At 39.6% G+C, this 26,317-nt stretch overlaps 1 protein-coding gene and 1 pseudogene across 3 annotated transcripts in view; one reads left to right on the top strand and one right to left on the bottom strand.

Moving 5' to 3' along the window:
- Window positions 1–26,317, top strand: part of DDHD2 (DDHD domain containing 2) — a 123,132-nt gene that overhangs the window by 5,998 nt on the left and 90,817 nt on the right. For all 3 annotated transcript variants that reach the window (XM_058289844.2, XM_071212647.1, XM_058289848.2), the window contains exon 2: window positions 17,838–17,945. The gene's annotated coding sequence lies outside the window, so the exon portion shown is untranslated. The remainder of the gene's footprint in view (window positions 1–17,837; window positions 17,946–26,317) is intronic.
- LOC139437827 (growth hormone-inducible transmembrane protein pseudogene) lies at window positions 24,330–25,971 on the bottom strand (annotated as a pseudogene).

The raw sequence follows: 26,317 nt of genomic DNA on the forward strand, positions 1-26,317 counted from the left end.
GTGGCACAGCATTCATTGCAGGCATCAGCACTGCACATGGGCCAGCTCCACATGGGTCAGGAGGTCCTGGGTTTGAACCTTGGACCTCCCAGGTGGTAGGTGGACGCCCTATCCGTTGGGCCAAATCTGCTTCTCCCTCCTTGTTTTCTTTTTTTTTTTTTAAAGATTATTTGTTTCTCTCCCCGCCACCACCCCAGTTCTCTGTTCTCTGTTCTCTGTGTACATTTTGCTTCATATTCTTTTTGTCCACTTCTGTTGTTGTCAGTGGCATGGGAATCTGTGTTTCTTTTTGTTGTGTCATCTCTCCATGTTTGTGGCACCATTCCTGGGCAGGCTGCACTTTCTTTCGCGCTGGGCGGCTCTCCTTACGGGGTGCACTCCTTGGGCGTAGGGCTTCTCTTTGTGGGGGGCACCCCTGCGTGGCACAGCATTCCTTGCGCGCATCAGCACTGCGCGTGGGCCAGCTCCACACGGGTCAAGGAGGCCCGGGGTTTGAACTGCGGTCCTCCCGTGTGGTAGATGGACGCCCTATCCACTGGGCCAAGTCTGCTTCCCCCTCCTTGTTTTCTTGATGTTTGTTGCTGCTGTATAGAAACACAACTGGGGGAGCAGATGTGGCTCAAGAAGTTGAGTGCCTACCTCCCATATGGGAGGTCCCAGGTTTCATTCCCAGGGCCTCCTAAAAGATAACAAACAACAAGCAAAAACAACAAACAGACAATGAGCAGACAACAAGCAAAAACAAAATGAGTAGACAGTGAGCAAAAACAAATGAGCAAACAGTAAGCAAACAGAGCCAACTCAGGAGCCCATATGGCTCAGTGGTTGAGCGCTGGCCTCCCACATATGAGATCCTGGGATCAATCCCCGGTCTCAGTACCTCTACACATACACAAAAGAAACAGAACTGATCTTTGTTTGTTGCTCTTTTGCCCTCAGCTTTGCTGAAATTGTTTATTAGCTCTATTAGCTTTCTTTCAGATTCTTTGGGATTTTCTCTATGTCAGATCATGTTATCTGCAAATAGAGATAGTTGTAATTCTTTTTTCCAACTTTGATGCCTTTTATTTCTTTTTCTTGCCTAATTGTTCTGACTAGAACTTACAGGACTGTGTTGAATAGGAGTGGTGAAAGTGGCCATCCTTGTCTTCAACCTTTTGCAGATGATGTAGCTCTGGAATTTTCACATATGACTTTTATCATGTTGAAGAAGTCCCCCCCCCCCCCTTTTTTTAAATGAGGTATGCAGACACTTAAACCACTGCGCTACACCTGCTCCCAGAGGAAGTTCCTTTTATTTCTTATTTTCTGAGTGTTTTGTGTTTTGTTTTTTATGTAATCATGAAAGGGTATTAGATTTTGTCAAATGCATCAGTTTGTTTCTGCATAAATTGAGATCATCCTGTGTGGGGTTTTTTTCCCTTTATTCTGTTAATGTGGTGAGTTACATTAATTGATTTTCTTAAGTTGAACCAGCTTGCATTCCTGGGGTAAGTCCCACTTGGTTGTGGTGTATAATCCTTTCAAAGTGCTATTGGATTCATTTTACTAGTATTTTGTTGTGGAATTGTACATCCATATTCATGAAAGGAATATTGGTCTATAATTTTCTTATCTTGTGATATCCTCAGATGGCTTTGGTATCAGAGTGATCCTGGCCTCGTATAATGAGTTAAGAAGTGTTCCTTCCAAGTCAGTGTTTTGGAAGAACTTGAGCAGGATGGGTGTTAGTTCTTTGAATGTTTGGTAGAATTGTCCACTGAAGCCTTCTGGTCCTGGACTATCTTTGTTGGAAGGTTTTTGATTGCTGATTAAATCTCTTTACTTGTTTTTATTCTATTGAGGTTTTCTGATTCTATTTTTTTGAGTTACCAGGGACTGGGGTTGAACCTGGGACGTCGTGTGTGAGAAGCTGACACTCAACCACTGAGCCATGTCTGTTCCCTCTAATTCTTTTTGAGTCAGTTTAGGTAATTTGTGTGTGTTAGGAGTTTGTCCATTTCATCTAGACTATTTAATCTGTTGCTGTGGAACTCTTTATAGTATTCCCTTAGAATTCTTTTTACTTCTGTAAATTCAGTAGTAAAGTCCCCACTTTCACTTCTGATTTTAGTTCTTTGTATCTTCTCTCTTTTTTTCTTTGTCACTCCAGCTAAAGGGCTTGGCAATTTTATTGATCTTTTGGAAAAAAAAACTTTTGGTTTCATTTATTTTCTATTCTTTTTTTTTAAAAAAAACTTATTTATTTTTATTTATTTCTCTCCCTTTCCCTCCCCACCCCACCTGGTTGTCTGCTCTCTCTGTCCATTTACTGTGTGTTCTTCTGTGTCTGCTTGCATTCTTGTCAGCGGCACCCGGAATCTGTGTCTCTTTTTGTTGCATCATCTTGCTGTGTCAGCTCTGTGTGTGTGTGGCGCCACCCCTGGGCAGGCTGTGCTTCTTTCGCACATGGCGGCTCTCCTTGCAGGGTGCACTCCTTGCACGTGGGGCTCCCCTACGTGGGGGACACCCCTGCTTGGCAGGGCACTCCTTGCACGTAACAGCACTGCATGTGGGCCAGCTTACCACACGGGCCAGGGGCCCTGGGTTTGAACCCTGGACCTCCCATATGGTAGACAGATGCTCTTATCAGTTGAGCCAATCTGTGTCCCTATTTTCTATTCTTTCTTTCTTTTATCTTATCTCTAATTTTTATTATTTCCTTCTTTCTGCTCACTTTGAGTTTAGTTTGCTTTTCTTTTAGTTCCTTAAGTGTGAAGTTGGGTTATTGCTTTGTGATTGTTCTTTTTTTTATTTTTCCCTATCCCTCATTTGTACTTGCTGTCTGTTCTCTCTGTGTGGGCATTCATTGTGTGCTTGTCTTCTTTATAGGAGGCACTGGGAACTGAACCTCCCATTTGGGAGGCTTGAGCTACCTCTGCTTCCTATTATTTTTTATTAAGAGAAGTTGTAGTTGAGGCAGACTAGTTTAGGAAAAGGGAAGATGAATCTAGGATCCGGCAGAAGAACATGGCCACGAAACACATGGCTCTGGAAGCCTGCTGGAAACCCCTGCGGGAAAGCCCGCCACCAAGGAGGCTGCCAGACGGATCCCATGACAACACTGTTTGGAACAGGATCTCATTCAGGGTCAAGGAAGAGCCCCACATATCCTCATGGGGCCTTATCAGTCCCTGGGGAACTGATGGGTAGGGTAATCAATCAGAACAGCAAACAGCTGGGGCCCCTCCCCCAAAATCAACAAGCGGAGGAATAATTAATAACTTAAAAGGTAACCACAGGGAAGCTTATGTGGCTCAGACAATTGGGCTCCCACCTACCACAAAGGAGGTCCTTACTTTGGTTCCTGGTACCTCCTAAAGAAAACAGTGAGGCAAGTGGATTTGGCTCAATGGATAGAGCGTCCGCCTACAACATGGGAGGTCCAAGGTTCAAACCCAGGGCCTCCTGACCCATGTGGTGAGCTGGCCCACGCGCAGTGCTGATATGCGCAAGGAGTGCCCTGTCATGCAGGGGTGCCCCTGCATAGGGGAGCCCCATGTGCAAGGAGAGCTGCCCTGCGCGAAAAAAGCGTAGCCTGCCCAGGAGTGGCACTGCACACACACAGAGCTGATGTAGCAAGATGACGCAACAAAAAGAGACAGAGATTCCCAGTGCCGCTGACAAGAATACAAGTGGACACAGAAGAACACACAGTGAATGGACACAGAGAGCAGACAACAGGGGGGAAGGGGAGAGAAATAAATAAAAAGTAAATCTTAAAAAAAAAAGAAAAAGAAAACAGCAAGCTGGCGTGTCAGGCAGGCATGGTGACCTGATGCAACAAGATACACAAGAAGAAGAACATGAGTGACGCAGCAAAGCAGGGAGTGGATGTGGCTCAGGCAATTAAACACCTCCCTCCTGGGTTTGGTTACTAGTGCCTCCTAAAAAAACAAGGAAGACAAACAGACACAGCAAGTGCAAACAACAAGGGGGTAGGGGGAAATAAATACATATATCTTAAAAAACAAAAAAAAGTAACCACATAAGCCAAATTTCACTCTGCTTAGAGGAGCTTGCATCAAATCTTGGTGCATATTTCCATCCTTCTCTTCCATTTCTCAGCAAGCTCTGTTCTTTTCCCCCACTTCTCAATAAATTATTTTTACTGGCTTAACTAAACTGTTGCATTTTGTTTTTTTTTTTAGCAAATCAATTTTATTGGTAGATATTAATAAAGCATACAATTCATCCAAAGTGTACATTCATCCAAAGTGTACATTCATCCAAAGTACAATCAAGGGTATTTGGTATAATCACATAGTTGTGCATTGATCACTTCGATCATTATTAGAACGTTTTCATAATTTCAATAATAATAAAAACCAAAATTCTTCCTCTCTCAATCTCTGTTTCCCTTGCCGTATGTTCCTGCTATTTCTGGCTACTATTGCACAATTATTTATTAAGCAGTTTTATTGAGATATATTCACATACCATACCGTCTATCTAAAGTGTATAATCAGTGGCTTTTATTATAATCACAATGTTGTGCATTCATCATCACAAAAAAATTTTAGAATTATTTCATTACTCCAAAAAGAAAAACTCCACACCTCTTAGCATGCCTTCCCTAGTTCTACGTAACCACTAATCAAATTACATCTTTATAAATTGATTTATATTTACGTTTTATATAAATGGAATCATACAATATGTTACACAATATATTTAGTCCACAATAGTGCAGTCCTACAGTATTGTCCTTATGTGTCTGACTTGCTTCACTCAGCATAATGTCCTCCAATTCATCCATGTTGTCATATGCTTTACTACTTCATTTCTTCTTACAGCTGCATAATAATCCATAGTGTGAATAAACCACAGTTTATCCATTCATCGGTTGATTGGTGTGTTTTTAAATTGTTTTATGTGAGATAGCCAAGAACCTAGAGGAATTAAACACTTCCCTGGCTTCATTGATTTTACAGAAAAATCATGCAGAAAGTACAGGGTTTCCATACACTCCTACCCCACACGTTTTCCCTATTATTAACACTTTTCATTAGTGTGGTACTTTTGTTAAAATTGATAAAACTATTATTTATCCTATTAATTGTAGTCTATAGTTTACGTTAGGATTCACTATTGTATAGTTCTGTGGTTTTTAAAAAAAATTATAGTAACACAACCTAAAATTTTCCATTTTAATCACTTTCAAAATATACAATTCAGGGAAGTGGGTGTGGCTCAAGCATTTGGGCTCCCGTCTACCATATGGGAGGTCCAGGGTTCGATTCCTGGAGCCCCTTGGTGAAGGCGAGCTGGTACACGCAGGAGTGCTGGCCTGCACTGCAAACTGGCCTGAGCAGACAGCTGGCGCAGCAAGATTACGCTGCAAAAAGAGACAGGAGAGACTATAAGAGATACAGCAGACCAGGGAGCCGAGGTGGCGTAAGAGATTGAGCACCTCTCTCCCACTCCAGAAGGTCCTGGGATTCGTTCCCCATGCCACCTAAAGAGAAAAGCAGACACAAAGAATGCACAGTGAATGGACACAGAAAGCAGAAATGGTGTGTGGGGGGACAGAAATAATTAAATCTTTAAAAATATATATACAGTTCAGCAGTGTTAATTACATTCACAGTGTTGTGCTAATATCACCATTATCCATTATAAAACCTTTTCCATTACCTCAACCAGAAACTACCAATTAAAGGTTAACTTCTCCATTCTCCAACCCCATCTCCACGTTGTTAACCTTTATTCTAATTTCTGACTTGATGGATTTGCATATTTTCGATTCTTATTTATTTTTCTTCTTTTCCGATGGATTTGCATGTTTTATTTCATATAACTGAGATCATACACTATCATATTTTGTGTTTGGCTTAATTCACTCAACACAGTGTCTTCAAGGTTGATCCATGTTGGTAGTATGTATTGGAACTTCATTTCTTTTGAATGTTGACTACTATTCCATTGTGTGTATAAGCCACATTTTGTTTATCCATTCATCATTGGTGGCACTTGGACTACTTCCATCTTTTGACGTTTGTGAATAATGCTGCTGTAAGCGTCAGCGTGAAAATGTTAGCAGAACACTCTGGGTTCTGGGCTTCTAGTTCTTGGCTCTGTCGCATAAAAGAATTTAAGGATGTGCCATAGGATAGGCAAGGGAGTAAAGAGTTTATTAAAAAACAAGAAAAGAAAAACAGCACACAGGGTGCTGCAGGGTGTGACTCCTGCGTGGGGCCCGGCTTAGGCCTTTTTAAAGCCCTTCCTCCCCTTTCCTAATGTGGGGGAGGGGCCCCAGTGTTAGCTGTTCTGATTGTTTGCCCCCTGTTAGCTCTCAGGGGCCAGTGGTGTAGTCTTTTTGGAGTTCAAACGGGACCTTGTGTTTGGCAGGGTCTTTCCAGTTTTGTTCTTAGTAGCAGCCTTCTGTCAGGATTTCCGGGCAGGATTTTGCTGCCGTGTTCTCTACCGGTCCCAGCTGCCTTCCCTCTTTCCCTATACTAACCTGCCTTAAAAATGCCTTTTGGAGTGAATGGACACAGAGAGCAGACAACTGGGGACGGGGGCGGGGGGGGGGGGGGCGGCGTTGAGGGGGAGAAAGGGAGAGAAATTTAAAAAAAAAATCTTAAAAAAAAAACGTGTCTATTGGAGTCCCTGCTTTCAGTTTTTTTGGGTGTATGCCCAGAAGTGGAATTGCTGGGTTGCATGGTAATTCTGTACTTACCTTTCTGAGAGCACTGAAACTCTTTTCCAACAGATGCACCATTTTACATTGCCACCAACAATGTATGATGGTTCCTATTTCTCCACATCCTCCCAACACTTGTTATTTACCATCTTTTAAATAATAGCCCTTGTGGGGAGTGGGTATAGCTCAGGTGGTTAGGCACCTGCTTCGCACGTACAAGGTCCTGGGTTCAGTCCCTGGTACCTCCTAAAAACAAATGAAAAAACCAATTCTCACTGGGGAGCGGGTTTAGCTCAGTGTTGAGCACCTGCTTCCCATGTACGAGGTTCTGGGTTCAGTTCCTGGTACCTCCTAAAAACAAATGAAAAAACCAATTCTCAGTGGGGAGTGGGTATAGCTCAGTGTTGAGCACCTGCTTCCCATGTATGAGGTCCTGAGTTCAATCCCCAGTTCCTCTTCAAAAAAAAAATAGTCATTCTAGTGGGTATGAAATAGTATCTCATGGTTTTGACTTGGCTTTCTGTAATGGCTAATGATGTTTAGTATCTTTTCGTGAGCTTATTGGCCATTTGTATATCTTTGAAGAAATATTTATTCAAGTCCTTTGCCCATTTTAAAAATTGGGTTGTCTTTTTGTTGTTGATTTGTAATAGTTCTTTATATATTCTGGACATTAAACTTTTATAAAATATATGACTTCCAAATATATCCTCCCATTCTGTAGATTGTCTTCACTTTCTTGATAATATCCTTGGATGCACAAAAGTTAAAAAATTTTGATAAACGTCTGTTTATATATTTTTTCTTTAGTTGAAGAGCTTTTTTTAAAAAAACCATTGAGTGCACTTGGCACCTTTGTCAGAAGTCAATTGGTGGGAGCAGAGGTGGCTTAAGTGATTGGGCGCCTCCCTTCCATATGGGTGGTCCTAGGTTCGGTTCCCAGTGCCTCCTAAAAGAAGACGACAAGCAGACACAGCAATACAACTGACAGATGCAGACAAGCGCAAACAGTGAAGGAGTGGAGGAGAAATAAATAAATCTTTAAAACATCAGTTGGGGGAAACAGATGTGGCTCAGTCAATTGAGCTCCCATCTACCATATAGGAGGTCCAGGGTTCAATGCCCAGGGCCTCCTGGTGAAGGCGAGCTGGCCCACACTGTTAGCTGGCCCATGTGGGAATTCTGCCCCTTGCAGGAGTGCTACCCTGCCTGGGAATGCCGCCTCATGCAGAAGTGCTGGCCTCGCAGAGAGCTGGTGCAACAAGGTGACACAACTAGAGACACAGAGGAGAGAAAATAAGAAGATATAGCAGAACAGGGAGTTGAGGTGTCCCAAGAGAGTAATCATCTCTCTCCCACTCCAGAAAGTCCCAGGATCGGTTCCTGGAGCCGCCTAATGAGAATACAGGCAGACACAGAAGAACACACAGTGAATGAACACAGAGAGCAGACAACAGGGAATGGGGCAGGGATGGGGCAAGAAATAAAAATAAATCTTTAAAAAAAAAAATCAATTGGCCATAGAAGTGAGAGTTTATATCAGAATTCTCAATTCTATTCCATTGGTCCGTATGTCTGTTCTTGTACCAGGTCCACACTGCTTTGATTACTATAGCTATGTAATAAATTGTAAAATTAGGAAATGTGACTCCATTTTTTTTTTTTTTTTAATTTTTGGCTATTTGGGGCCCTTACTCTTCCGTATAAACTTGATAATTGGCTTTTCCATTTCTTTGAAGAAGGCTGTTGGAATATTTATTGGGATTGTTAAATCTATAAATCACCGGGTGGAATTGACATCTTAATTATATATATATTTTTAAAGATTTATTTATTTCCCCCTACTGCCCATTGTTTTCACTTGCCATGTCTATTCATCTTCCTTTTTTCTGTAGGAGGCACCAGGAACCGAACCTGGGACCTCCAGTGTGGGAGGGAGGCACCTAATTGCTTGAGCTACCTCTGTTCCCTGCTTTGTTGTGTCTCTTCTTGTATCTCGTTGCACTTGCCCATCGTGCCAGTTTGCTGTCTTCTTTAGGAGGCACCAGGAACTGAACCAGGGACCTCCCATGTGGTAGGTGGGAGCCCAATTGCTTAAGCCATGTCTTCTTCCCCCTTAACAGTATTTAGTCTTCCACTCCATGTATATGAATGTCTTTCCATTTATTTAGCAATTCTTTAATTTCTTTAGCAATATTTTGTAGTTTTTTGTGTGTAAAAGTCCTTTGCATCATTGGTTATATTTATTCCTAGATATAAATTTTTTTTGGTTACTATTGCAAATATAATATTTTTCTTGGTTTCCTTCTCAGGGTGTTCATTACTAGTGCATAGAAACACCACTGCTTTTTACATGTTGATTTTGTATCCCTACTTTGCTGAATTTATTAGCTCTAACTAGCCTGTTGCAGATTGTTTTTGAATTTTATCTACATATTATCATGACATCTGAAAATAGGGAAAGTTACTTTTTCCTTTTCAATTTGATGCCTTTTAAAATTTTTTTTTTCCTAACTACTTTGGCTTGAACTTCCAGGCCTTTGTTGAATAACAGTGGTGACAGAGGGCACCCTTGTCCTGTCCTGATCTTAGGTGGAAAGCCAGTGTTATGTTCCCTGTGGGTTCTTCATCTGTGTCCTTTATCATATTAAGGAAGTTCCTTTTTATTCCTAGTTTTCCGAATATCTTTTCAAGAAGGTATATGGATTTTGTCAAGTTTTTTTCCCCCTTGTTTCTATTAATGTGATTTTAGTTATTTTCATTCACTCTTTTTTTTTGTTTAGCTAAAGCTTTGCAGGTTTGTCTTTATTTATTTTTTTAATATTATATTAAAAAAATATGAGGTCTCCGTAAAACCCCTACCCCCCTGCAGGTTTTCTTGATATTTTCAAAAAACCAACTTTTGATTTTGTTGATTCTATTTTTTTTTCTTTTTTTAAAAAAATTCTCTATTTCATTTATTTCTGCTCTAGTCTTTGACTCTTTGTTATTTCATTCCTTCTGCTCACCTTGGGTTTGGTTTGCTGTTCTTTTTGTAGTTCTTCCACGTGTGAGGCTACATCTGATTTGAAAACCTTTCTTTTTTAATGTAAGCATTTAGAGCTATGAATTTCCCTCTGAACACTACCTTCACCACATCTCATAAGTTTTGGTATGTTATGTTTTTGTCTTCATTCTTCTCAAGATATTTCTAATTTCCTTTATTACTTTTCTCTGACTCATTGATTTAATAGTGTGTTGTTCAATTTCCATGTATTTGTAAATTTTTCAGTTTTCCTTCTGTTATTTATTTCTATGTTTATTCCATTGTGGTCTGAGAAGATACTTTTTATGATTTCAAATATTTTAAAATTTATTATGAGTTGATTTGTGATGTACCATATGATCTATCCTGGGAAAGAATTCATGTTCACTTGAGAAGAATGTGTCTATATATGTCCATTAGGTCTAATTGTTTAATAGTGCTTTTAGGTCTTAGGTTTCTGTATTCACCTTCTATTTAGCTGTTTTATCAATTATTGAGAGTAGTATATTAAAGTCTCCAACTATTATTGTAGAACTATCTATTCCTCCTTTCAGTTCTGTCAGTTTTACATTCATTTGTTGGGACTCTGTTCCTAAGTGCCTATATATTTATAATTGTTATATCTTCTTTTTTTTATTATTTTCTTATTTTCCCATGTTCATTTTATTAACAAAAAGTACATACTGTTTTGAACAAAAGTAAACCATAAATCACAGTATTCTGCAAGATGTTAGACATGGAAAAGAACAATTCTCATTAAGTAAAATATAAGCAGAAGAAGACGTCTTTTACATGTGTATATATATGTTATATCTTGATGGATTGAATATATAATGTCCTTCCCTGTCCCTTGTAATGTTTTTCAATTCAATGTCTGTTTTATCTGACATTAATATCATCATCCCAAGCCCTCTTCTGCTGATTATTTGCCTGGAATATTTTCCCCCATACTATCTGTCTTTGGATCTGAAGTTAGTCTGGGCGCCTCCGTTCTCGGTGGTTGGCAGTTCCCTGTGCAAACGGCCCCGTACCTGGCGCTCCCTCACCCCGCGGCCCTCAGGGGCTTCCATCAGCCCCCAGGCAGCAACGTGGCCGCCACCGCCTTCAGCACCCGTGGCCTCCCATGCCCACCGGCGCCACCCGCTGCACCTCCAGGCATAGCTTCTGCGGACGCGCGGAGTGCCCCCAGGGACGCTGTCCCCTGTGCCCTGGTGGGCAAGCTGGTCCTTCGGGAAGTCCACCCGCCCGTTTATGGCCACCGTGTTGGATTCTGCAGAGCACTGGAAATTGCTCCAGGCCTCCTGCGGCTTGATTACCTGCAGCCTGCAGACGCAGCAGCCTGGCAGCGCCAGCCCCGACCCCGTCTCCCAGCCGCCCACCCTGCCCACCGGCAGGCTGCAGTAAGCGGAGGGGTTGGGTTCTTTTAACATCAGAACAGTAAAACATGAAAAAGGAAGTTGAGGGAACCCCACTCTACGTTCTTAGTCACACGCGAGCTCCTGACACCTGCAAAATAAACCTGGAGTGGCTGCGAAAAAAATGAGTCTGTTGTAGCCTGTATGGAGGTGGGTCATGTTTTTTAATCCATTCTGCCAATGTCCGCCTTTTGATTGAAACTTTTTTTTTAAAGATTTATTTATTTTTACTCTCCCCTTCCCCCCTTGTCTGTCTCTGTGTCCATTCGCTGTGTGTTCTTCTGTGTCCACTTGCATTCTCATCAGCGGGAATCTGTGTCTCTTTGTTGCGTCATCTTGCTGCCTCAGCTCTGTGTGTGTGTGATGCCACTTCTAGGCAGGCTGCGCTTTTGTTGCCTGTGGGGGGTGGCTCTCCTTGAGGGGTGCACTCCTTGTGCATGGGGCTCCCCTGCATAGCAGGGCACTCCTTGCATGCATCAGCACTTCACGTGGGCCAGCTCACCACGGGTCAGGAGGCCTTGGGTATGAACCTTGACCCTCCTATGTGGTAGGCAGATGCCCTATCAGTTGAGCCAAATCCACTTCCCTGATTGAAACTTAATTTATCTTTAAAGTAATTACTGATAAACACTTATCTGCCTCTTTGCTTGTTTTCCCTATGTCATACTTTTTTTGTTCTTTTTCCTCCATTGCTGCTTTCTTTTCTGTCCATTTGATTTTTTTGGTAATGAAATGTTTTGATTCTCTTCTCATTTCCCTTTTTTTGTTTTGTTCTGTTTTATTTTACATATTTTCTTAGTGGTTACTGTAGGGATTACAGTTTACATTATACATTTATAACAATCTAGTTTAAACTGATATCATCCTAATTCTTTTAGCATCTGAAAACTTTGTTGCTGTGCAGTCTAACGCCTCCCTTTTATATTTTTGTCATAATTTACATTTTTGTGCACTGTGTACCCAATGGCATAAATTTATAATTTAAAGAATCTATTTGTATTTTAAATCATGAAGGAAACAAAAGGATTTACAATAAAAAATACATTAATATTGGTTCTTTTATTTCTCCATGTAGTTACCTTTACAGAGATCTGTATTCCTTCCTATGGCTTTGATTTAATGTGTAGTGTCCTTTCATTTCAACCTGAAGGAGTCCCTGTAGCAATACTTGTAGTTTGTTACCACTAGATTTCCCCTACCTCAGTTTTTTCTGCCCATGAATATTTTTGACGGACAGTTTTGCCTGTTAGAGAATTCTTGCTTGATTTTTTTTTCTTTGACATTAAATGTCATCCCACTGCCTTCTCATTTCCGTTTCTGATGATAAATTGGCTGCTAATGTTTTAAGGATCACTTGTACATGGCAAATTGCTTCTCTTTTGCTGCTTTCAAGATTCTCTAAGTCTTTGGACTCTCTTTGTCTTTAATTATAACGGGTTTCAGTGTTGATCTCATCATGTTTATCCTTCTTGGAATTAGTTGAACTTTTCAGATGTCTAGAGTTATGTTGTAGCAGTTTAATATTATTGATGAATTCCAAAAAGAAATATTGGATTATACTTGTAATCTGGTTATACCTGGGTATGATTGAGTTATGATTAGGGCATAGAGTCTTCATCCATTGGTGGGTAGGACTCACAGATAAAAGGCATGGCAAAGGACAGAGTTGGGGTTTTCTGGTGTTGGAGTTTTGATGTTGGAGTTTGATGCTGAAGACTTAAGTTGGAGCCCCAGGAAAGAAAGGAACCTTGAACCCAGAGAAAAGCAAGCCCCAGGAACGTAGGAACTCAGGAAGCCTGAACCCTCACAGATATTGGCAGCCGTCTTGCTCCAAATAGACTTTGGTGAGAGAAGTAACTTAAGCTTTATGGACTGATATCTGTAAGCTCCTACCCCAAATAAATACCCTTTATAAAAACTAACCATGGGAAGCGGACTTGGCCCAATGGATAGGGCGTCCGACTACCACATGGGAGGTCCACAGTTCAAACCCTGGGCCTCCTTGACCCCTGTGGAGCTGGCCCATGTGCAGCGCTGATGTGCATAAGGAGTGCCGTGCCACGCAGGGATGTCCCCGCGCAGGGGAGCCCCACGTGCAAGGAATGTGCCCTGTAAGGAGAGCCGCCTAGCGCGAAAGAAAGTGCAGCCTGCCCAGGAATGGCACCACACACACGGAGAGCTGACACAACAAGATGATGCAACAACAACAACAAAAGAAACACAGATTCCTGGTGCCACTGATAAGGATAGAAGCAGTCACAGAAGAACTCACAGCAAATGGACACAAGAGAGCAGACAACTGGGTCGGGGGAGAGGGGAGAGAAGTAAATAAATCTTTAAAAACAAAAAAAGAAGACTATAACGCGGTAGCTCTGGGAATCAGATTCTTCCTTTTCCCCTAGGTTTTGCTGTTATTTGGTTGTTGAAAGCTGTAATAGCCCATTATTTAGATTATTTGAAAACTGTTTTTTGAAAGACTTTTACTAGTCTTTGGGCATTGAAATCTCTGATTCTTTAGCACAGGAAAAAATTCAAAACATGTCTTGAATGCTATAAAGTAAAAACCAAGAAACAGGAGCAAACAATTTTTTAAAAACCCACAAACACCAACCACCACCATCAACAGTAACAAAGGAGGGAGTAAAATAAAACACCCACTTCTCACAGTCTTTGCAGATTGGCTCATCCTTAGGTCATTCTTTCAACACTTAGTCAGGCTTGCATTGAGTGTAGAGATGATCCCAAGGTGAAAACGTAGTGTTTTCATATCTTTTTCTGAGACTGTGTCCTGTTCTATGTGTACTTAAGGGCTTTCTAAATTCCCCAGTATACAAGATCACTTCTGATTGCCCTAATTTCCCAAAGAAACTCTCCCTGACTTTATTTATCCTCCATTCCCCCCATTGTCTGCTCTCTCTGTCCATTTGCTGTGTGTTCTTCTGTGTCTGCTTGTATTCTCACCAGGCAGCTCTGGGATCTGATCCTGGGACCTTCTGGAGTGGGAGAGAAGTGATTACTTCCTTGCGCCACCTCAGCTCCCTATTCTGCTCCATCTTCTTATTTTCTCTCCTCTATGTTTCTTGTTGCATCATCTTGCTGTGCCAGCTTTCTGTGTCAGCTGGCACTCCTGCACAGGGCCAGCTCGCTGCATGGGCCAGCCTGCCCTCACCAGGAGGCCCTGGGCACTGAACCCTGGACCTCCTGTCTGGTAGACGGGAGCCCAGTTGGTTGAGCCACATCCGTTTCCCTCTCTCTGACTTTTCTACCCAGGCCTTAGGCAGTATATTATATGTCTCAATTGAAATCTTTTGCCCCAGACAGCTATATGTTGATCTTTCACCTCCAGTATTTTTGAGCAGTGCTCACTGCCTTCCACCTTGAGTCCTCAGATAGGTGAAATGAAGACATCACCTCTTGGGGACTGAATCATGTTCCCTTCAAAAGGCATGTTCAGGTCCCAACCCCTGGTCCTGTGGGTGTGCACCCATTTGTACATTGGACCTTAGAAGATGTTTTTAGTTACAGTGTGCCCACTCTGAATGAGAGTGGACTTTAATTCAATACAGCTGAAGCCCTTATAATAAAAGGAAATTGGATATGGAAAGAGATGCCACGGGGAGCAGCCAGAAGCTAGAAATCCCTGGAATCCATAAGAGAAAGGAGAAGATGCTACCATGTGCATTGCCATATGAGGAAAAAGCCAAGGAACCCCAAAGACTGCCAGCTTTCCAGAAGATATCCATTCTGGGTTGAAGCAAGCCTAGTAGCCTCTGAAATCATGAGCCAATAAATTCCTGTTGTTAAGCCAACCCATTGTATGATATTTGCTTTACCAGCTAGGAAATTAAAACAGCACCAAACAGGTTAGAACAGACATCCGCAATAATTTGTGAATAATTTGCTTTGCTCCCTTGTGAACCAGGGATTCATGTTGAAAAAACAGGCTGTTATCTTCTTCAAGAGTGCTGCTGAGCCCAGGGAGGTGTGGGGCAAAGGCAGGTTAAAATGGCCCGATGCTAGATGACCCACAGAAAGTTGAGATAACTGCAGGAGTAAAGTTCTTGAGGAGGTAATAGATGATGGCATCTAGAGCTACATGGAGGAACTAGCCTTTGATAGCACCAGGGCCACTTCATTTTTGCTTTCTGTGAACACAGTGATAGATATGTATAGATTGGTAGATTCATCCATAAGAAGTTGGAGTTTTTATCCAATAGCTTTTTTTAAAAAATGAAGTATAAGATAAAGTTGCCAGTTGAAAAATAAGGGGTGGAATAAGAGAATATTAGAGGGGAGTGGATGTGGCGCAAGTGGTTGAGCACCTGCTTCATACATGGGAGGTCCTGGGTTTGGTCCCTAGTGCCTCCTAAAAACAACAAGCGAACAAATGAAAAAAAACACCAAAACTCAGGGGAGCCAATGTGCCTCAGTGGGTTGAGTGCCGGCTTCCCACATATGAGGTCTCGGGTTCAATCCCTGGCTTAGAACCTAAAAAAAAAGAAGAGAGAGAGAGAATATTGGAGATTTGAGAGAATAAGACAGGTGAAATGGTAGTTCTAGAGAGGAGAAGATGATCCTACTTAAGGTAGTGTGGTTGGTACATTTGCTAGGGAGTGCCGAGTGCCGCCTTGAGATTAGTGAGCAGATAGGGACTCAGTCGATAAATTGTGTTTTAACTGGGTTAGATTTTTGCACGGTAAATATATCTGAGGGAACAAATGGCAAAGGATTAAAGGTGTTGGGAAACTGAGTAAAAGTAAGTGAAGACATGGTGGGGAATTGGGGAGATGGTAAAAATGTGAGGTACCTCAGAGAATCAGTGGGAAAGAACAGAAACTAGGGTGATTCTGGTGATTGGCTTACCAATACTAGAGTGAGTCAACTCTTGTCTTTTCATCTCTGTATTAAAGGTCCAAATTCTTGTTAGAGTAAAACTAGTCTAGCTTGGGTCACCTCTAAACCAGGAGAAGGCAGGGAGGGCATTAATTAGGGGAATTTGCCTCATTGAGATTCTTGGTATTTAGGATCTGAAGTTTGCCTCTAACGTTTTTTAAAAATCCTGCTCTTCTCTAGTTTCTGTATCCTGTATTAGAGATGTTAGTAACCTACTTTGTAGTGATGTCGTGTGGAATAATTGCATGCTTTGAAAATGCATTATGAAACTAAGCATGGTTAGACTAAGATGGTTATAATTAAACTCTCAGTAATTACAGCTACCAGTGAATTTCTTTGTGAAACCGTATTTGAAGTTTTGTAAAAATTTCAAAGATCTTCTTTAAGCTTAACACTATACATACCCATCTATCAGCCATGTGGGATCAAAATCCCCTCTCAATTAGAGGTGGAGTGGGCTTCGCCATTCCAGAATCCTCAGAATTGGGGAATAAAATATGGACTAGAGTGGTCTTACTGGTATTCTACTAGAGACTTATTGTGATTCTAGCATTGGAAGAAATTATGTCACTGATATGGAGACAGTGGCCACTGGAGGTGCTGAAATCAGGGAGAGGGAAAAAAAGGTGCAATATGGGGCATTTTCAGGACTTGGAATTGTCCTGACTGACATTGCAACGACAGATACAGGCCATTATATATCCTGCCATAACCTCTAGAATTTAGTTGGAGAGAGTATAACTACAATGTAAACTATAACCCATGCTTAGTGGCAATGCTCAAAAATGTATTCATCAATTGCAGTGAATGTACCACACTAATGAAAGACGTTTTTTTTTTAATGTGGTGAAAAGTAGGAGGTGTGGGGAGTGGGGCATATGGGAATCCCTTATATTTTTTTATGAATCTAAGTAATCTTTATGTAATCTAAGTATCTTTTAAAAATAAGTATATTTTTAAAAACTATACTTAAACTACAAACTGAAAGAAAAATTATCCAATTTTTAGGATAACAATTGTATGTATAGAATCAGACAGGCATTGAGAAAACTTTTTTTAATTAGAGAAGTAAGTTTACAAAACAATCACTCTTTAACATTACTGAGAAGTTTTGAGTTGATCTAGTCTATCAGAGTTTACTGGCTTATTGCAAATATGCATTAAAATTTTGAATTGAAGAGAAAGCCTGTAGAGATAATTGTTACAAGTACATTTATTTCTTGGAGTGGTAATTCTTCTACGTTCATTCCCTAATATTATGTTAGTTGTAGGCTGTCAGCAGAAAACTTAACCGTAGGAGAGAGTACAGGAATATAAAAGCAAGAGTGCGCCAAGGCACAGAAGTTGAGTATGCAAAGTGTTTGTGCTTGAAGTAAACTCGGTAGTAATAGCTTAAAGTGCCAAAGTTGTTGAGATAAGCGAAAGCAATTCTTAACTATGGCAATAACTATAATTATGCTGCACCAATTAAATTACTATTGATGGGGGAGGTGATTCCAGAGGGAGAAAGAAGATCTAACATCTCTGGTTTTGCTAATCACATTAACATAGAATGCCTTTATATATCATTTGGTGGGGTGGCATTGGCATAATGTGTGAGAATAGGCTTTTACTAGGTAGTCAATTACTGCTTTGGTCTCCCGCATGCGATTTACCATGTAATTTGCATCAATTTTTAATGAGTGGTTTTATAATGAATTTCTATTCCATTTTTCTATTGCTTTTTATTGATAACTGTATCTGCTTCTATCAACTTGTTAGCATGAAATAAGAATGGTCTTAGAAGTGAATTTATTTTCATTTCCTTTTTTTACTCTAGGAGCAGCCATCATACCCTAGCTACAATTCTAACTATTGGAATTCTCCCGTCCGACCTAGGGCTCCTTACCCAAGTACATATCCTGCAAGACCAGAGCTGCAAGGACAGGTATGTTTTAAAAATTGACAGATTCTTTCTCAAAGTTTTCTTCCTCCCTTCCTCCCTTCCCTCCCCTCCCCTCCCCTCTTTTTTCTTTTTTTTTTTGAGATACCAGGGCTGGGAATTACATCTGGAATTTTGTATGTAGGAAACCAGCACTCAGCCACTGACCCATATCAGCTCCACTGAGTTGTTTTTTGTTTGTTTGCTTGCTTGCTTGTTATTGTTTTTAGGAGACACCAGGGACCGAACCTGGGACCTCCCATTGGGAAGCAGGCACTCAACCTCTTGAGTCACATTCACACCTTGAAAGTTTTCTTAATGAAGCAATTTATGTTCACAGACCAAAAATGTATGGTAGTGATGTGTGGGTTGTTTTGTTATTTATTGGACCACATCAACCACATTTTAATGTTTTTAGCTCAGAGATAAGGAAATATCTAGGCAGATATTACTTATAGCAAAGGTAGCTGAAGAAATAGATCACTTCTTAGGACCTCAAAACAAACATAAAAGGTACTTTTTATTTGTAATTATAAAATCTCTTCTTATGACAAATATTTAATTTGCTATATTTCAAGCATACAAAAAGTACAGATTATATGTACATCTTTTTATCAAGTACTTAGCTTTATAAATTTTTAAATTTGACACATTGATTTCAGACTTTTTAAAAACAAAGACAAATGCAATTGAAGCCCCATATGACACTTTTTTCCATTTCCTGAAGTTATATTTATTATTCCCATGTTTTTATGCTTTTACTGCTTGTATATACATCCAAAAACTTTATTTATTTTTCTGTTTTTTCTATTTTTTTGTATCCATAAAGTTATTTTTTAAAGATTTATTTTATTTATTCCTCCTCCATTGTTTGTGCTCGCTATCTGCTGTCTGTGTCCATTCACTGTGTGCTCTCTGTGTCTGCTCATCTTCTCTTTAGGAGGCACTAGGAACCTAACCTGGGACCTCCCATGTGGGAGAGAGGCACTCAGTTGCTTGAGCCAACTTCATGCCCTGCTGTTGTCTCTCTCATTGTGTCTCTTTTGTTGTCTCTCCTCTTTGTGTCTCCTTTGTTGTGTCATTTAGTTGCATTAGCTCATCATGCCAGCCCATCGTGCCAGCTTGCTGTCTTGCTTGTCTTCTCCAGGAGGCACCAGGAACTGACCCTGGGACCTCCCATGTGGTAGGCAGGAGCTCAATTGCTTGATCCACATCTACTTCCCTTTATATAGTTCTATTTACTATGTTTTTAAACTCTATATGAGTGGTTTCATACTAGCATTCTCCTGCAGCTTTATTTGTTCAACATTGTTTTTCATTTCTATTGTATCTGTGTATTGCAATAATTTACCTAAGGTACAGAATTCCTGAGTTTTGGTATGCACATCTTTATTATATAGCTAAATTACTTTTCAAAATGGTTGTATCAATATGGAAAATTTTTAAAAGGTCATAACGCATAATAGTGCCACTTTAATAATTGTCAATTTTACATTTCCCACTATTATTTTTTTCTATGTAGATACCATATTTCTATATGTAAATCATTTTTTAAAAACATTATTGGAATATATAGCTTTTAATATTTTTATTTTTTTAAAGATTTATTTATTTCTCTTCACCCCTCCACCTCCCTGCCATTGTCTACTCTCTCTGTCCATCCTCTGTGTGTTCTTCTGTGTCCTCCTATATTCTCATCAGGCGGCACTGGGGATCTGTGTCTCTTTTTGTTGCATCATTGTGCAGTGTCAGCTCTCCGTGTGTGTGGCACCATACCTGGGCAGGCTGCAGTTTTGCACGGGGCAGCTCTCCTTGCACAGGGGCGGCTCCTCGCGCGGGGAGTACCATTACGCAGGGGCATCCCTGCATGGGCCAGCACTCCTTGCACACAGCAGCACTGTGCGTGGGCCAGCTCACCACATGAGCCAGAAGGCCCTAGGTATTGAACCTTGGGCCTTGTGTATGGTAGGTGGCTGCTCTGTCTATTGAGCCACATCCACTTCCCTATATAGCTTTTAAACAGTTGCATTTAACTACCTTTCAAATTTATATTTAGATTCAGGTCAGAATTCTCTATATTGTGTAGAATTTAGTTTCAAGATTACCATGAACTATACTAATGTGATTCCCCTGATTTCAAATATTCAAATATTATGTTCATTTCTTTTCTAATTTACTAGCAATGTGGAGACTGACATATTGGAAATAAAGTTCTTTTTTGGACTTGACTAATTAATTCTATTTAACAAAACCATTTTCCTTTTTCTCTCATTAATTTGGTAATATAATCCTTTTGGACTGCTTTTGAGCCAGAAGAATTCTTATTAAAGTTAGAGCAAGATTTGGTTGTTTACTTACGGAAAATATAAAAGCGACTGATTTTTTAAATTAATGATCATTCATAAATGAACTTAGGATGGATTTGATTAGAGATAATGGAATGCAAAATAAAGAAAAGATTGTGTTACTACTTATCACCAACTTCTATTTTACGTGTCATCTCCATTCCTGTGACTGAAATTGAGAAGCAGGCATTGCTATTGCTAAATGCTCCAATTCTTGTAATTTGTCCCTGTAATTTCACTTTGGTGCTGGGAAACTTCCCACATCTACTTTGCAGGAGTGACTGAGTGGAAAGGGAGAGAACACAAAATCATTGTTCATGTAACGTAAAAATTTTCAAAGCTACTGAACAATTTTAAGAATATATTAAGGTTTGATACACCCATTTAATGGAATATTGTATAGCTGTTAAAAAGAGTAAGGTTGGTGGCATATGTGGCTCCAGCAGTTGGCACTCCCTTCTCATGTGGGAGGTCATTGGTTTGGTTCCCAGTTCCTCTTGGAGAAGGTGAGCAAACAGACAAGAGGACCATCAGGGGGAGGGAGGGATAAATTTTAAAAATTTGAAGAAAAAAAAAGTAAATAAATAAATCTTTAAAAAAAAAGAAAAAAAGGCTTATCTGTAGTATTGCTATAGAAGGATGTCCAAGATGAATTGAGGGGAATGGAGTCCTGAATTGTAAATACAGCTTGGTTTCATTTGTGTTTAAAAATACACACATACAGAGTATGAATATATCTCAGTAAAACCCACTTTAAAAAATACACGTACATAAAGACATACTTAGGTTTGCAAAGAATATTTCTTGAGTTATACCAAAGAAAATATAATGGCTTAGTATGTACTGGAATTAGGGGTTGGTATTTGTGAAAGAATTTTACTTTTAACCATAAATATCCATCACTTTTTTTTAAATAGCAGCATTATTGAGATATAATTCACATACCATAAAATCCATCCTTTACAGTGCACAATTCAGTGTTTTTTTAGTATGTTCACAAGGTTGTGCAACCATCATCACTATCTAGTTCTAGAACATTTTCATCACCCACAAAGAAACCCTTTATCCATTGCCCCATTCCTCCTCATCCCCAACCTTTAGCCCCTGGCAGCCTCTAATCTACTTTCTTTTTCTATAGCTTTCTCTATTCTGGACATTCCATATAAAAACGGAGTCATCCAGTATATGGCCTTTTAAGTTTGGCTTCTTTCACTTAACATAATGTTTTCATCCGTGTCGTAGCATGTATTGCTGGTATCAGTACTTTATCCTTTTGATGGCTGAATAATATTCCATTGGATTTCAAACTTTATTTTACCTAGCAATATGCATTTAAGATTACTCCATGTGTTTTCATGGCTTGATAGTGTATTTTTATTACTGAATAAGATTGCATTGTATGATTATATTACATTTAGTTTATGCATTCTTCAGTTATAGACATTTGGATTGTTTCCATTTTTTTGTCTGTTATGTACAATTCTGCTATAAACGTGTGTACACGTTTTTGTATGGATATAAGTTTTCAGTCCCCTTCAGTATATACCGAGGAATGGAATTATGGGGTCATAGGGTTAACTACTGGCTTAACAACTTGAGGAACTGGCAAACTTTTCCCCACTTTTCCTGTTTTTCTTTTTCTTTTTTTTAATTAGAAGAGTTGTAAGTTTGCAAAACAATCATGCATAAACTACAGGATTGAGATACACCAGGAATTGGCAAACTTCTCCAAAGTGTCTGCATCATTTTCATTCCCACCATCAATGTATGAGGGTTATGATTTCTCCACATCCCTGCCAAGTTTGTTACTGTCTTTTTTAAAAACTTTTTATTTTTAAATAATTTCAAACTTATAGGACAGTTGCAAAAATAATGCAACCCCATATAAAAGAACTCTAAAATGCTTCCAGTCCCCAGATACCCAAATTTACCAATTTTAACATTTGCCACATTTGCCGTATCATTCCATCCATCCATCCATCCATTTTCTGAATATTTGAGAATAGGTTGTACACATTATACCCCTTGAACACATAATACTTCTATGTGTATTTCCTATCAAAGAAGGATATTCACTTATTACATAATCACCTTAAGTGCAGTTATCTTACCAAGTTTGAGAAATTTAACATTTATATAAAGCTTACATTCTATAATCCAATCCCATCTATATCATCTGTTGCATTTGTCATTCTCTCTTTTATTTTAAAGATTTATTTTATTTATTTATTCCGTCTCCCGCCCCCTCATGTTGTTTGTGCTCACTGTCTGCTCTCTGTGTCCATTTGCTGTGTGCTCTCTGTGTCTGCTCATCTTCTCTTTAGGAGGCACCGGGAACTGAACTAGGGACCTCCCATGTGGTAGGTGGAAGCTCAATCGCTTGAGCCACATCCACTTCCCTGTCATCTCTTTAGATTTCTCTTTCTTTTAAATTGTGGAAACATGTACAACATAAATCTTCTATCACAACCTCTCCCAGGCATAGCAATCAGTGGGGCTAATCATATTCACAATGCTGCAGTACCCTCAACACCATCCATTACTATAAATTTCCTTTCACTCCAAACAGAAATCCTATATTCATTTTGCATTAGCTCCCCTTCCCCTACCCCCTACCCTGGTATTATGTACTTACTTTCTGTCTCTGTGAGTTTGCATATTCTTTGATATTTTCTTTCTGTTACTATGGGGATTAAATTTAACATTCTACATCTATTACAACCTTGTTTGCTTTGATACGAACTTAATAACTTCAATAACATATGTAAGCTATGTTCCTATATCCCTCCATTCCCCCACCTTTGTGATGTTCTTTTTTTTTTTTTTTTTTTTTTTTCTGGCTAGAACTTTATTTAAGAAATAAGCATCCTATATAATTTGAGATGATTCAAATAGTTATTTCTGGATTACTGTAAAAAAAATATTTTTCAGAAATAGCAATCATCTCAATAATCACACAGACTTCTTTCATTAAAGACCTCCAAAATAACTCCTCTATATCAAAAAATTTACAGATGTCACAAAGTTAAATAATGGTCTATGAAGGAGAAAGAAAATTTTGCTAAGAGAAGCCCTAAGGGAGCAGTTTCTCCCATTATACTTTTTATTGATAGAATTCATGAAGATGGAACTAGTTTTGATTTGCTTTTTAGTGCTTAATCTGAGAGGAAGCCCAAGAAATCAATAGCCTTAGGAGAAAACTTGCTTCCATGTTGTCAAGTTTAAGCTTTTTTGACAATGGCTTTAAATCTTGAAGAGATAAGAAAGCTAAATGTGTATTCTAATACACATTTAAATAAACAGGCAAAAGAAAGCAACAATTATGAATATATTATTGTATACTTGAATATACAACAAACTTAATGCTTTGAATATTTTATCTTGATTATAATTTTTAGAATATGTTGTTCTAGAAATCCAAAAGTAAAACTTCCGTATATGTTATATTAGGGATTCTCTGTGATTAACTTTCTGGACTATTGTAACAATAAGAGACTAGATGTGAACATGTCTATGTTGAAAAGAGAGAGCACTGAGGAGGAGTGGCAAGAGAATGAATCACCCATGTGTTATGCTCACTGCTAATGCTAAGTCCAAGAGATGAAAAAAAGTGATTACTTGTTCATTTCTAAATAGCCAGACAACACTCACTGGCTCTCTACCATTAATACAATTTCTTAGTCCTAAATATTCAGAGAAAGACTGTGGTGACCCTTCTCTTCTGGTCTCCTTACCAAACCTCTATGTCACTTATGACATTACTTATAAAATTCTGCAATCCGAAAACATGCAGGTAAACACAAGCTTGCTGATTTTCACTTAACCAAATTAAAATAGATAAAACATGTTAATCCTGATAACACAACCTTAGTTTTCATATTCATTAAAACATTTTTAATTGCTCAGACATGAGAATTGGAAGTGAATGTATTTACTTGGAAGAGAACTACTGAATTTATTCTCCAGAAGGAAAAACAGACCTGAAGCATCACATTATATTGGAACATTTCAAGCCGTTGAGATGCCTTTATCTTCTAAACTTCAACGAAAGCTGCTTGTACAAACTATTTAATGAATATCTGCCCCTGTTAAACAAGCAAGATATCTGATGTATTAGAGAAGCCAGAAGCTGAGTCATTTAATTTCTTTCTTTTGCTTCCATTTGCTAGCATAGTGGCAACTTACATAATGTATCTGTATAGATTCCCAGCATTGAATTGATGGGATTGTATTTTTTACCTCTATATAATGATGCCACTTTGTCACACCTGATTACTTTCTGGGTGTGATACAGGAGGAACATGCCAAAAAGAACTAATCCACCATAAATTGCCACTGAGTACAGAGTAACACCAGTCACTGTGGTAGGTGGAAGAACCATAGATCCCAGTGAGGACACAAAGACGAGGCCTAGGCCCACTCCCAGGGGTGACCCATCTTCATAAACTTCTCACCGGGAGCACCTGTGCCCACGCTGGAGAGGCTGCCCACAATGCTGGCTGTGTACCAGGCAGCTGTGATGAGCAGAAGGCCCCCTAATATCGCCAGGAGAGCCACCATTGTACCCTTCACTGTAGAATGTAGTAACCAAGGAAGATGCTTTGGACCAGACTCTAGTCTAGGGTGTCAGCTGTACCAGCATCCAGCTCCAGTCGTGACTACAAAGGTTGCACCAGTTGTCACCCAATAGCCTCTCACCACAAAGGTCACAAGCATGGGAGATTTGCTCATTGCCAAGGCAGACAAATCTGTTAAACCAGTATTTCCTGCTAAGTACATATAGGTAGAATGAGTTCTATCTTTCTCATACCAAGGCCAAATTACAGTCTTTTCAATAGTTCCAATCTCATTAGACATTCCCAAGCCATAGTAGCACAACATTCCAAATAAATATAACTTCCAGCAACAAACCATCTTCCTGTCTGATCAATTTTAAATATTTTTTCTATTGATGACTCCAATACTGCATCTTTGAGTTCTTGGCCGGTTTCTCCACGTTGGATTCCAATTCTTGTCTTGCTGGCATTTTCCCTGCTAGGTGTTAAGAGCCGTTGATTTCTTCGTGATGGAATTTTTCAGACCACAGGAGGCCTTGGAGAAAGGTGGGTGGGAAATCCGGGAAGGCAGTGCCCAGAAACACACATTGTCGCCAGCATTATGGTGCACCAGTTTAACCAAGCAGATCTGAAATGCTTAGTCGCCGGTTACCTCCACTGCCCAGGTCCCCTTTCAGGCCGAGAAACACATGTGGTGCCCACCCCACCCCAGTTTCCCACTTACCCTTTATGTTGTTTTTGTTACATATTTATATATTATGAGTCCCAAAGTATTGTTTATTAATACATTTTATGCATTTGCCTTTTAGATCCTATAGGAAGAAAAAGTGGAGTTATAAATAAAAAGTACAGTAGTACTGGTATTTCTATTTACCCATGTCATTATCTTTACTGAAATGTGGCTTCAGTCAATTGTCTAGCATCATTTCCTTTCAACCTGCAAAACTCTTTTTAGCATTTCTTGTAGGACCAGTCTAGCTGTTATGAACTCCCTTAGCTTTTTAAAATCTGGGAATGCCTTAATCGCTTTCTCATTTTTGAAAGACAGTTTTGCTGGATACGGAATTCTTGGTTGGAAAATTTTTGCTTTCAGTACTTTAAATATGTCTTTCCATTGCCTCTTGCCTCCATGGTTTCCAGTGAGAAATTGGCAGTTAATCTTATTGTAGCTCCCTTGTATGCTTTCAGAATTCTCCGTCTTTGGCATTCAACAATTTTATTATAACATGGCATGGTGTGTGTCTATTTGGATTTCTCTTGTTTGGAGTTTATTGAGCATCTTAGATGTGCATATTCATGTCTTATGTTAAATTTGGGGATTCTGAATGTGCTCTCTGTCCTTTTCTCACTTTCTTCTCCTTCTGGGATTCCCACAATGCACATATTAGTTGTACTTGATGATGTCCCGCAGATTCCTCAGGCTTTTTTCACTTTTCTTCTTCTTTTTTTTTTTAATATTAAAATGTACCATGTGCAA

This window comes from Dasypus novemcinctus, chromosome 29 (genome assembly GCF_030445035.2).
Source record: "Dasypus novemcinctus isolate mDasNov1 chromosome 29, mDasNov1.1.hap2, whole genome shotgun sequence".
Lineage (NCBI taxonomy): Eukaryota > Metazoa > Chordata > Mammalia > Cingulata > Dasypodidae > Dasypus > Dasypus novemcinctus.